The following is a 12,308-nucleotide window of genomic DNA, read 5'->3' on the forward strand; positions in this document are numbered from 1 at the left end:
GGTGATATTCTTCCTCTTTTGTTCCTCTCCACTCTCCTTCTGGATAAAGCCACTTCTCTGTTATTTTTGAGACCACTGAAGCAATGATAAGCTAATTTAGTTAATAACAGCCTTAAATCAGCAATCTGCAGAGCTTTCCAGGTCTGTTCCTATAGCTAGCCTCTTAGGTAGAATGATACACTTTCAGTTAAAAGCAATTTTCTTTAATCTTGGGATTGGTGAAATTATTCAGGTCTTGCTTTCTATAGAATGGGTGATTTTCCTCTCTTAAGCCATTAAGTCATGTCCAACTCTTTGTGACCCAGTTCGGGGTTTTCTTGGTAAAGATTCTGGAGTGTTTTGTCATTTTCTTCTCCAGCTTATTTTACAGACAAGAAAACTGAGGCAAAACAAAGTTAAGTGACTTACCCAGGGACACACAGCTAATAAGTATCTGTGGTCACATTCGAACTCAGGTCTGATTTCAAGCGCAGTGCTCTCTCCCCTGAACCACCTAGCTGCCAGAGGGCAATAGAGGGAAATGTGGACAAGCCTTTAAGGGGTTTCCCCTGTTTTAATCTGTAGATGGTGCTGGAGAGCAAGGCAGCCTTTCCTCAAACCTGCTCTTCACCTACATGAGAAGACTTTTATTTCCTCAGGTGAACTCTTTCAAAAACAGCAATTGTCCTCCAATCAGATCAGCTCCCTTCATCAAAAGCAGAGGTTCTAACTATCTGGACTCAGTTTCTTGTTATCTTTTTATCACTGGTACCTTCTTAGCCCCATCGGTTTGTATGTCTTCTGTTCTGGCTTTTGGGGTCTTGGTTTCTATAAACAGCTTTCTGAAGGTCTTCTCTCTCTTCTGAACTAACTTCATCAGTCACTGACTTCTAATCTGACTTTCAGCACTTAAAGTCAGGACTTCCTCATGTGTGACAACCTTTAACTTAGGCCAAGAAACCGCAAATCCACATTTCCCCCAGATATGACAGAAATAGTCCTTATGCAGTAGTCCCATAGTCCCAAAATACTTCTTTGATTCAGAATTTCCCAGCAACAACCTTCAAAGTTCTGAAAACAGTCATATTCAAATTAGGTGCTGGGAAATAATGTACTGCAGTCATCTCTACCTTTCCCTCTGAGAAGGTGTTTTTCTTTTAGATTCTTCCAGCAGCATCACTTTCTCCTCAAGCTGCTTTTCATTGTGTTTCACAAATGATGTACTTTTCCTGCCCCTCTCAGAAAATAAAATGTTCACCTTACAAATGAGCAGTAACGTACACATGTACACATGCCCCTTAGGATTCAGAGATCATGGACAGTGGATGCGTCTCAAATGAGATAATATTTATAAAAAGCACTTAGAACATACCTGGCACATAGTAGATACTATATAAATGCTTCTTTTTTTCCTCTTTTCCTCATTCTTTCCTTATCCTTTCCTGAAATCCTTGACATCTCAAGTAATAGTTGTTTAAAAAAGGAGTGGCGCAGATAGGTGACTAGCACCATCTCTGGAGTGGATAAAGCACTAGCCCTGGTGTCAGGAAGGACTTGAATTCAAATGTGACCTCAGACACTTATTAGCTGCACGACCCTGGACAAGTCATTGAACCCTGATTGCCTCACCAAAGACAACAACACCAAACATAAAAAGGAGTGGTGGGACTGTGAAACCTAATTTTCTCTGGATGGAAACAGGCAGGCAGTCTATATAATCAAACAGTATGCTGAAAATAGCAATTTAAAGTAAGAATATTAATAGTTGCTAATGAGTAGTAGAGGAAACAAATTTATGGTGAGGTGAAAAGGGTGCAAAATTTGAGGTCTGGAGACTTTGGTTCCAGGCTTGCTCTGCCATTAATTATCTATGCATTTTTAGGTAAGTCATTTTAATCCAAGACTATGCAGCACACATTTCTATTTATTTATATAAGTCACTTTTTGTTTTTCATCACCTACATTTCCCATTATATCTTTCCCTCTTCCCTTCCCAAAGTGCCATTCCATATAACAAAAAGTTTTAAAAAGAGGTAAAAAGTGATTTCAGTAAGACTGATCAATACCTCAACCAAGTCCAACATTATGTGCAGTGTGTGGTGTTTGTAATCCTCCACCTTTACAAAGAAAGGAGGAAAGTGCACTTTCAGAATTCTTCTTTGGGGCCAAGCTTAGCTGGTATAGTTTCATGGTATCCATTTTCAATTTTTTCCCCATCAATTATTTATTAAACACCTACTCAGTGCCAGGCACCATGCTAAGTATTAGGGATAGAAAAAAATACATAGAAACCCTATCCTTTTTATTAGTGTATCAATCAAATCACCAAGCATTTGAGGTATCTAGTTATACAGGACACTTTGATTGCAAAGACAAAAGCAAACTAGTCCCTTCCCTCAAGGAACTTACATTTTAATGAGAGAGACAGCATACACATATTTGAAGGTAGGTCAAACACATAAAAAACAGATATGAGATAACTTTTCAGTGAGAGGAGGTGACACTATCTGCACGCAGGTGACCAGGAAAGGACTCACACAGAATGTGGAATTTGAGGGAGTCTTCAAGGAAGATGAGGATTCCAAGCAGCAGAGGAGAGGAGGGAGGATATTTCAAGCATGGGGGACAACCTTTGCAAGGGCAAGAAGATGATAGGTGAAGAGATGTTTATGACCAATAGAAAGGAGGCTGGACCACAGAAAGCATGTAGGGGAGTAATCTACAATTCTGGGTGATTAGGGAGATAATGGTGCCCTCAACAGAAATAAAGAAATTGAATAAGGAAGTTGTTGCCAAGTGAATGGAACTCAAGAGAGAGTCTAAGGCTAAATATATAGATCTGGGAGTCATCTGTATTGAGATGATAATTGATCTCAGGAGAGATGAGGAAGCTGTTGAGTGAGAGTATAAAGAGAGAAAATAGCAACAGGCCCAGGACTGAACCCTACATTCTATTGGGGAGATATAACAATTGAATAGATAAGTAGATATGTGATCACTGGAAGAGAGGGATTGTGTACCAACAGTTATCAGCTACTGGTTTAATTCTTGCCTTTTTGTTATGAAGTCATTTCAGTTGTGTCTGACTCTTCGTGACCCCATTTGGGGTTTTCTAGGCAGAGATACTGGAGTGATTTGCCATTTCCTTCTCATCTTACAGATGAAGAAACTGAGGCAAACAGGATTAAGGGACTTGCCTAAGGTCACATAGCTGAGGCCATTATTTATATATTATATATATGAAATGATATCCTTTCCTGAAATCCTTGACATCTCGAGCAATAATTGTTTAAAAAAAGAGTGATGCAGCTAGGTGACTAGCACCAGTCCTGGAGTGGATAAAGCACTAGCCCTGGAGTCAGGACGGACTAGAATTCAAATCCGACCTTAGACACTTATCAACTGTTTGACCTGGGCAAGTCGCTTAACTCTGATTGCCTCACCAAAGAAAACAACAATATATATTAATATGTTAATATATTATATATTAATAATATGTTATATATTAACTCATAAAGATGAGTATTCTTGATTCCAAGCCTGGTGCTCTATTCACTGGGCCACCTTGCTGCTTGCCTAGGTCATTGCAAATGGCTCCATGTAGTCTTCCTATCTCAAGTCTCTCTTCATGTCAGTCCATTCTCCTAACTGCTGCTAACGTGTTTTCCTTAAGTACAGATTTGACCATGTCACTTCCTTGCTTAATAAATTCCAGTGACTTCTTATTGCTTCCAGGATAAAACATAAACTCTTCAGTTTAGCTTTTACAGCCCTTGACAATGGGACCATAATTTACTTTATGTAGTTGTTGGGTTAATCTGTTCTTTTGAGTTTACTTCTTGGATTTCTCATAACCCATAGTATTTCTTCAGTATGTTTGTTGTTTTCTTTCTGTTAACAATATTTTCAGTCTGTCATTGATAGGGGATTTGTTCCTTGGACCAATCTCCTCAAGACCTCTCAGATGAGTTGGTTAGATCTTGCTTAGTTCTATCCCCTCTACAATCTGTTGCTGATCCAGATCCTTTGTTTCTATCTCACATTCCTAGTGGTCAACAGACACTTCTGCCTTAAGCTAGACAGTCCTTATACCATCTCTGAACTCTTGATGTCCTGTTTTTTTTGTTTTTACATCACATTTATTTTTAAACACATCTTCCACTGTGTAACAAAACCATCTGTTATCTAAAAAAAAAAATAGAAAAAAGAAAAGAAGAGAAAAGCAGTTCAGCAAACTAAATAATGCATTGACCATGTCTGGCAGCATATGCAACATTCCACATCTGTAGTCCCCCACTCTATGCAGTGAAGGGAGAGAGGTACCTTTTTTTTCAGCTCCCCTCCAGGACCCTGCTTAGTCATGATTACAAAGTGTTTAGTTTCATTATTTTTGTTCTTCCTACTTACATTGTTGTAAGTCATTGTGTATATTTTTTTAAATTATTATTATTAATTTATTTGTTTTCAGTTTTCTACAATCACTTCCATAAGTCTTAGATTTTCTCTCCCTTCCCTCACCCCTCCCTCCCTGAAATTGCATGCAATCTTATATGGGTTCTACACATAACATTCTTATTAAACACATTTTCACATAGGTCATGTTGCCTAGAAGAATTAAAATGAATGGGAGAAACCATGAGAAAAACCAAAACAAAACCAAACAAAACACAAGAGAAAATATTGTGCTTCATTCTATGATTCAATTCCATAGTTCTTTCTCTGGATGTGGAAGGCATTTTGCCTCAAGATCCACTGGGAATGTTTTAGGTCTTTGCATTTCTGTGAAGGGCTAAGTCTACCAGAAAAATTCCGCACATGCTGTGTACAAATGTTCTCCTGATTCTGCTCCTTTCAATGAGTATCAGTTCATATAAGTTCTTCCAGGTTTCTCTGAAGTCTTCCTGTTCACCATTTCTTATAGCACAAGAGTATTCCATTACATTGATATGCCACAGTTTGTTCAGCCATTCCCCAATTGATGGGTATTCCCCCAATTTCCAGTTCTTGGCCACCACAAAGAGAGCTGTTATAAATATTTTTGTACATGTAGGATCCTTTCCCATTTTTATAATCTCTTTGAGAAACAGCCCTAGAAGTGATATTGCTGGGTCAAAGGGTATGCACATTTTTGTAACCCTTCAGGCACAGTTCCAAATTGCTCTCCAGAATGGTTGGATCATTCCACCAACAATGAATTCATGTTCCAATTCTCCCACATCTTCTCTGGCATTTATCATACTCCTGTTTGGTCATGTTAGTCAATCTGATAGGTATGATATACCTCAGAGCTATTTTGATTAGCGTCTCTCTAAACAATAGTGATTTAGAACATTTTTTCATATGACTGTAGATAGCTTTAATTTCTTCCTCTGAAAGCTGCCTGTTTATATCCTTTGACCATTTATCAATTGGAGAATGACTTGTATTCTTGTAAATTTGACTCAATTCTCTATACATTTTTAAAATGAGGCCTTTATCACAGATACTAGTTGCAAAAATTCTTTCTCAGTTTTCTGCTTCCTTCCTAATCTTGGTTGCATTGGGTTTGTGTGAAGACTTTTCAATTTAATGTAATCAGAATTATTGACTTGGCACTTCATGATGTTCTCTATCTCTTGTTTGGTCATAAATTTCTCCATTCTCCTCCACAAATCTGACAAATACACTATTCTTTGGTCCCCTAATTAGTTTATAGTATCAATCTTAGATCATACATCCATTTGGACTTTATTCTTGTGTATGGTGTCAGGCATTGGTCTATGCCCAATTTGTGCCACACTGTTATCCCGTTTTACCAGCAATTTTTGTCAAATAGTGAGTTCTTATCCCAGAAACTGGGGTCCTTGGGTTTATCAAACAGGAGATTGCTATATTCATCAATTACTGTGTCTTGAGTACCTAGCATAATCCACTGGTCTACCCCTCTATTTCTTAGCCAGTACCAAGTGGTTTTGATGATTGCAGCTTTTTAATACAATTTGAGATCTGGTAGGGCTAGGCCACCTTCCCTAGCATTTCTTTTCATTAGTCCCCTTGATATTTTGTACCTTTAGTTCTTCCAGATGACTTGTGATATTTTTTCTAGCTCTAGAAAATAATTATCTGATAGTTTGATTGATATAGCACTGAATAAATAGATAAATTTAGGTAGGATTGTTATTTTTATTATACTAACTTGGCCTACTGACAAGCAACTGACGTTTTTCCACTTACTTAGATCTGACTTTATTTGTGTGAAGTGTTTAGTAATTGTGTTCATATAGTCCCTGGGCTTGTTTTGGCAGGTAGACCCCCAGATATTTTATAGTGTCTACCACCATAGCTTTAAATGGGATTTCTCTTTCTATCTCTTGCTGTTGGGCTTTATTAGTAATATATAGAAATGCAGAAGATTTATGTGGGTTTATTTTGTAACCTTCAACTTTGCAAAAGTTGTTTATTATTTCAGGTGGTTTTTTTACTTGATTCTCTAGGATTCCCTAAGTATGTCACCACATCACCTGCAAGAGTGATAACTTAGTTTTTTCTTTGCCTATTCTAATGCTTTTAATTTCTTTTTCTTCTTTTATTGCTAAAGCTAACATTTCTAGTACAATATTGAATAACAGTGGTGAAAATGTTTCACCCCTGGTCTTATTGGAAATGCATTTAGCTTATCCCCATTACATAGAATGCTTGCTGATGGTTTTAGGTAGATACTGCTTATTATTGTATGGAAGGTTCCATTTATTCCTATCTCTCCAGAGTTTTCAGTAAGAATGGGTGTTGTGTTTTGTCAAAAGCTTTTTCTGCATCTGTTGAGATAATCATATGATTTGTTAGTTTTGTTGAAATGATCAATAATGCTGATAGTTTTCCTAATATTGAACTAGTCCTGCATTCCTGGTATAAATCCTAACTGATTATCTTGTATTATTCTCATGATAAGTTGCTGTATTCTTTTTGGTAATACCTTATTTAAAAATTTTACATCTATATTTATTAGAGAAATTGGTCTATAATTTTTCTCTCTATTTTGGCTTTTCCTGGTTTAGGTATCAAAACCATATTTGTATCATAAAAAGAATTTGGTAAGACTCCTTCTTCCCCAGTTTTCCCAAATAGTCTATATAGTATTGGAATTAAATGTTCTTTAAATGTTTGATAGAATTAACTTGTAAATCCATAGGACTGGAGATTGTTTCCTAGGGAGTTTGTTGCTGATTTCTTCATTTTCTTTTTCTGAGATGGGGTTATTTAAGTATTCAACTTCCTCTTCTGTTAATCTGGACAATTTTTATATATTTTTAAAATATTTATCCATCTTACTTAGATTGTCGAGGGCATAGAGTTGGGCAAGGTAATTTCTAATTATTGTTTTAATTCCCACCTCATTGGAGGTGAGTTCACCCTTTATATTTTTGATATTGGCAATTTGGTTTTCTTTTTTTTTTAAATCAAATTCACCAAAGGTTATCAGTTTTATTGTTTTTTTCATAAAACCAACTCTTAGTTTTATTTATTAGTTCAAAGCTGTTTTAATTTCAGTTTCATTAATCTCTCCTTTGGTTTTCAGTATTTCTAATTTGGTATTTCCTTGGGGATTTTCAATGTGTTCTTTTTCTAGCTTTTTCAGCTACATGCCCAATTCACTGATCTCCTCTTTCTCTATTTTATTCATGTAGACGTTCAAAGATATAAAACTTCCCCTAAGAACTGCTTTTGCAGTATCCCATAAGTTTTGGTGGGTTGCCTCATTATTTTCATTCTCCTGAAAGAAGTTATTGATTGTTTCTATGATTTGTTGTTTGCCAGACCTAGAGGCCTGTGGGTTACCCGAGTCTTTCTTACCTCACCTCCCGAGGTCTTCGGCTGGCCATGCCGGGTGCGCATATGAGAGAAAGGACGTTCCAGAGTCGAACAAGGGTTGAGCTTTATTTCAGGGTCTCGGTTACAAGTGCAGGGGATTCTTCCTTAGGAGGGAGAGAGAGAGGGATCTCCCAAGGAGGCAAAGATCTTACAATAAGAGATTGGAAGTAGAAGTGTAAGTGGGGAGAGAGGGGGAGGGGAGAGAAGAAAGAGGGAAAGCGGAGCCTTGTCCTGTCCGCTCCGCTCCCCTCAGCCCAAGAGAGCTTTCAGGCTTTCCTGATCCTACTTAAACTCTCCCGTCGCGTAGTTTGCACGTCAATACTGAGCCTGTTAGGTAACAACAGGTGTGCTCCAATCCGGGACAATCTCGAGGCCGGGGAGAGCTCTCTCCCATCACGTTTCTCACGGGAAGAGGCGGAAATACACGAGATAGCTCGGTTCACCTCGATTCCCAGTTGTTTCCTGGGGGGTCTCGTGAGAACTCTAAGATTTAGAAGTTCCCACCTTTACCTGCCCAAGACTGTCCACATGGAATTGAGCTTCCATCCTCAGCATCTCCCCCTTTTTGTTTTGCGCGGCGCGCACATGGCTCTAGAGCAAACAGTGGCTGGAGGCTGAGTGGATTAGGAAAGCCTTTAGCATATGAGTACCCCACAACAAGACTTCATTTACACAGAAATGTGCAGCTAGCACAACTGACAAAGAGAGGCATCAGACAAAACAAAGATGAAGCTAAATGGCTGAGTTACAGCAAGAGAAAGGGCAATCACTAATTCCAAAGCATATTCTAAGAGAAGCAGCTAGTGCTGGCGCCTTACACATCACCACCCCCTCAGTCATGCAAATGGATCTCAACGGCCAAGCCTGAATGGCCAAGCCTGTGGTATTCAGGCCAAAAGTTGGTCATCTCCCGAAAAGTTGGTCACCCCTTCCCCCCCAATGTCCTGGGTTTGTGATATCAAAGTCCTCCTTCAGCCGCTGAAAAGAGATGCCTAGATGGAATGAGCAGCAGTGTCAGTGGTTGCGATGAGTGCTGCTTCCTCTCTGGGCAGCAAGGTTAAAGCTGTCAGCAGCAGACTCAGGTGGTGCATGATCCTTCTCTGGGGTCTCCGGGCTCCCCAGGGTCTCCGCCTCCTGCGTCTCCGCCGTCTCCGACATCGGTTTACACCTACGGATCCTTCTAATGGGAATCCACGCATTCCCTTTTCCTGTGGAGACACAAACATACCCTGGACCCCATATTAGTATCTTATACGGACCTTTCCATTTCCCTGAGGCCATATCCTTTACCATGGCCCATGTGTCCTTATTTCCAGCCTGGGTATTACTTTCCTTGCGGGGTTGTCTTGGAATAGTCACAAAATGTCTCATAGCTGGAGTAGTATGTGAGTTTTTTGAGACAGCTGTATCAAGCTCTGATTGTATTAGGCAATCTCTTAATCTCCCCCTTTTTTGTTTAGCGAGAATCACCTTTAAGGTGAAATTGATAAGAATGCATACTGGCTGTTTATTTTGGTATAGCTGCTGCCAGATGCTCACAAATGCTTGATTAACATTTGTAAGGAACCTGAATTTCCTGGATTTTTTCTTTATAACAGACACAGGAGCATTCCAGGGTGACTGTGATGGCTCTATATTTCCTTTTTCTAATTGCTCCTTAACCAATAGTTGTAGTGCCTGGAGTTTTTCTGGAGTCAGGGGCCATTGCTCCACCCAAATCAGGGTGTCTGACTTCCAATTCAAGGGTGGGGACTCCAGTGCAACAGCGATGGCCCTTACTAAAAATTTGATAGCTTCATCCCCAGGCGGCTCATCATGATGTCTCTGCCCCAGATGTTAAAACTAAGTCCTGGAATCACCAATGGCCATACGGTCCCTTGGTGATCCTCTGCCTCCCACTTTACTGGGTGCATTGTCTCTAAGGTATTTTGGCACCCTCCTATTCCCCACACTTGTCTCTGGCTTTCTTTAAGCTTCCAGTGCCGGGGTACTGAGCAACCGCTAAGGCAGGTCCTATCTGCTCCAGTATCAAGGAGGCCAGTCATGGGAATTCCATTGAGCCAGATTGTACACTCAGGTCTATTCTGTCCTATTTCCTTTAGTAACTGGATTTGAACTGAGTGCTTTAAGGGAAGGGCAATAGCTATGGGAAGCTGATCCTGGCCCCTCCCTGTACTTATTTCTTTCTGCCCAGGGGTAAGGCAGGCTCTGGCTAAGCTCTTCCAGTCATTAGGAGTCAGAACGAACTGACCACTGAGAGTCTCAAGCATGGTTATGACAAAGGGTGAATTAGGGCCGTGCTTGGTACAAGCCTCTTTGAGAGTCGCTACTCTCTTCCACTCTATAGGTATGTGGTTCCTCCGAACCCCACCGGGGACACTGGGGTCCGCTATTTCTAGCACAGGAAATGTCCCTACATCTTCTCCATTCTCTATAGCCTTTCGTATTCCCTTTTCCAAACTGGACTGTGGCCCTGGACTGTCTGACCAATGGAGCATGCTATAAGGAGGCGCAGAGGGAAGACACGGTACATTCTCCCCTGCCTCGCCTTTCCCATCCGCTAGATGGAGCTCCGAACCTATTTTTTCTCTACACTCCTTAACTTTCTGCTTGCCAGGGTTCTCCCCTCCCCTCTCTCCGCTTCCACTCTCATTCCAATCCCACCCTGGCCTCTCCGGCCCTTCCAAAAGGCTCTTAATTACACCGAATATCAGGAAATCTAAATCCTCCAGCTCCCCGGGGCATTGTTGCTCATAAGCGGTCATTTGTTCTCCGACCGCTCCCCATCTTTCTCTTGATATTCCTGTCTGCTTGAGCCAAGGAGAAACTTTCCAAATCCTTTTACAAAATTCTCGGAGGTCGTTTAACTCTATAGTGACCCCAGCCTCCCTGCATTCCCTGTAAAGTATCTCAGCCCCAGACCTCCTGTTCCTCTGGCTTTATTACTGGCAATTGATTCCCCATCCCTGCCCTTTTCCCATGGGTGTGGGAAGCTACTCTCACTCTTTCTCTCCTTCCGAATCTAGGATTCGGGACTCGCCTCTTTCACAGCCCCTTCCGGGTGTTCCCAAAGCACCAAGGAATCCGCGTCTGTCCTCTGTTCGGAGACGCCAACTGCCAGGCCTAGAGGCCTGAGGGCTACCTGAGTCTTCTTACCTCTATCCCGAGGTCTTCGGTTGGCCAAACCGGATGCTCGTATGAGAGAAAGGACGTTCCAGAGTCGAACAAGGGTTGAGCTTTATTTCAGGGTCTAGTTACAAGTGCAGGGGAATTCTTCCTTAGGAGGGAAAGAGAAAGATCTCCCAAGGAGGCAAAGATCTTACAATAAGAGATTGGAAGTAGAAGTGTAAGTGGGGAGAGAGGGGGAGGGGAGAGAGGAGAGAGGAAAAACGGAGCCTTGTCCTGTCCGCTCTGCTCCCCTCCGCCCAAGAGAGCTTTCAGGCTTTCCTGATCCTACTTAAACTCTCCCGTCGCGTAGTTTGCACGTCAATACCGAGCCTGTTAGGTAACAACAGGTGTGCTCCAATCCAGGACAATCTCGAGGCCGGGGAGAGCTCTCTCCCATCATGTTTCTCACGGGAAGAGGTGGAAATACATGAGATAGCTTGGTTCACCTCGATTCCCAGTCGTTTCCTGGGGGGGTCTCGTGAGAACTCTAAGATTTAGAAGTTCCCACCTTTACCCGCCCGAGACTGTCCACATGGAATTGAACTTCATCCCCAGCAGTTGTTTAACCCACTCATTATTTAGAATTAGATTTTAGTTTCTAATTAATTTTTGGTCTATCTTTCCACGACCTTTTATTACCTATAGTTTTTATTCCATTATGATATAAGGAGGATGCATTGACTATCTCTGCCTTTCTGCACTGACTGTGAGGTTTTTGTGCCCTAGGACATGGTCAATTTTTATATATGTGCCATGTACCACTGAGAAAAAGGTATATTCATTTTTATCCCCATTCATTTTTCTCCAAAAACCTATCCCATCTACCTTATGCAGAGTTCTATTCACCTCCTTAACTTCTTTGTTGTTTATTTTGAGGTTAAATTTATCAAGTCATAGAGGGGGAAGGTTAGGTCCCCCACTAGTATAGTTTTGCTGTCTATTTCTTCCTATAACTCCCTTAACTTCTCTAAGAATTTGGATGCTATACCACTTGGAGCACATATGTTTAGTAATAATATTTCTTCATTGTCTATGGTGCCTTTTAGCAGGATATAGTTTTTTTTCCTTATCTTTTGTGATTAGATCTATATCAGCTTTTGCTTTGTCTGAGATTAGGATTGCTACCCCTGCTTTGTTTACCTCAATTGAAACATAATATATTCTGCTCCAACCTTTTACCTTTACCGTGTGTGTATCCCCCTGTTTCCAATGTGTTTTTTGTAAACAACATATTGTTGGATTATGATTTTTAATCCATTCTGCTATCCTGCTCAGTTTTATGGGAGAGTTTATCACATTCACATTCATAGTTA

Source organism: Notamacropus eugenii, chromosome 4, assembly GCF_028372415.1.
Source record: "Notamacropus eugenii isolate mMacEug1 chromosome 4, mMacEug1.pri_v2, whole genome shotgun sequence".
Lineage (NCBI taxonomy): Eukaryota > Metazoa > Chordata > Mammalia > Diprotodontia > Macropodidae > Notamacropus > Notamacropus eugenii.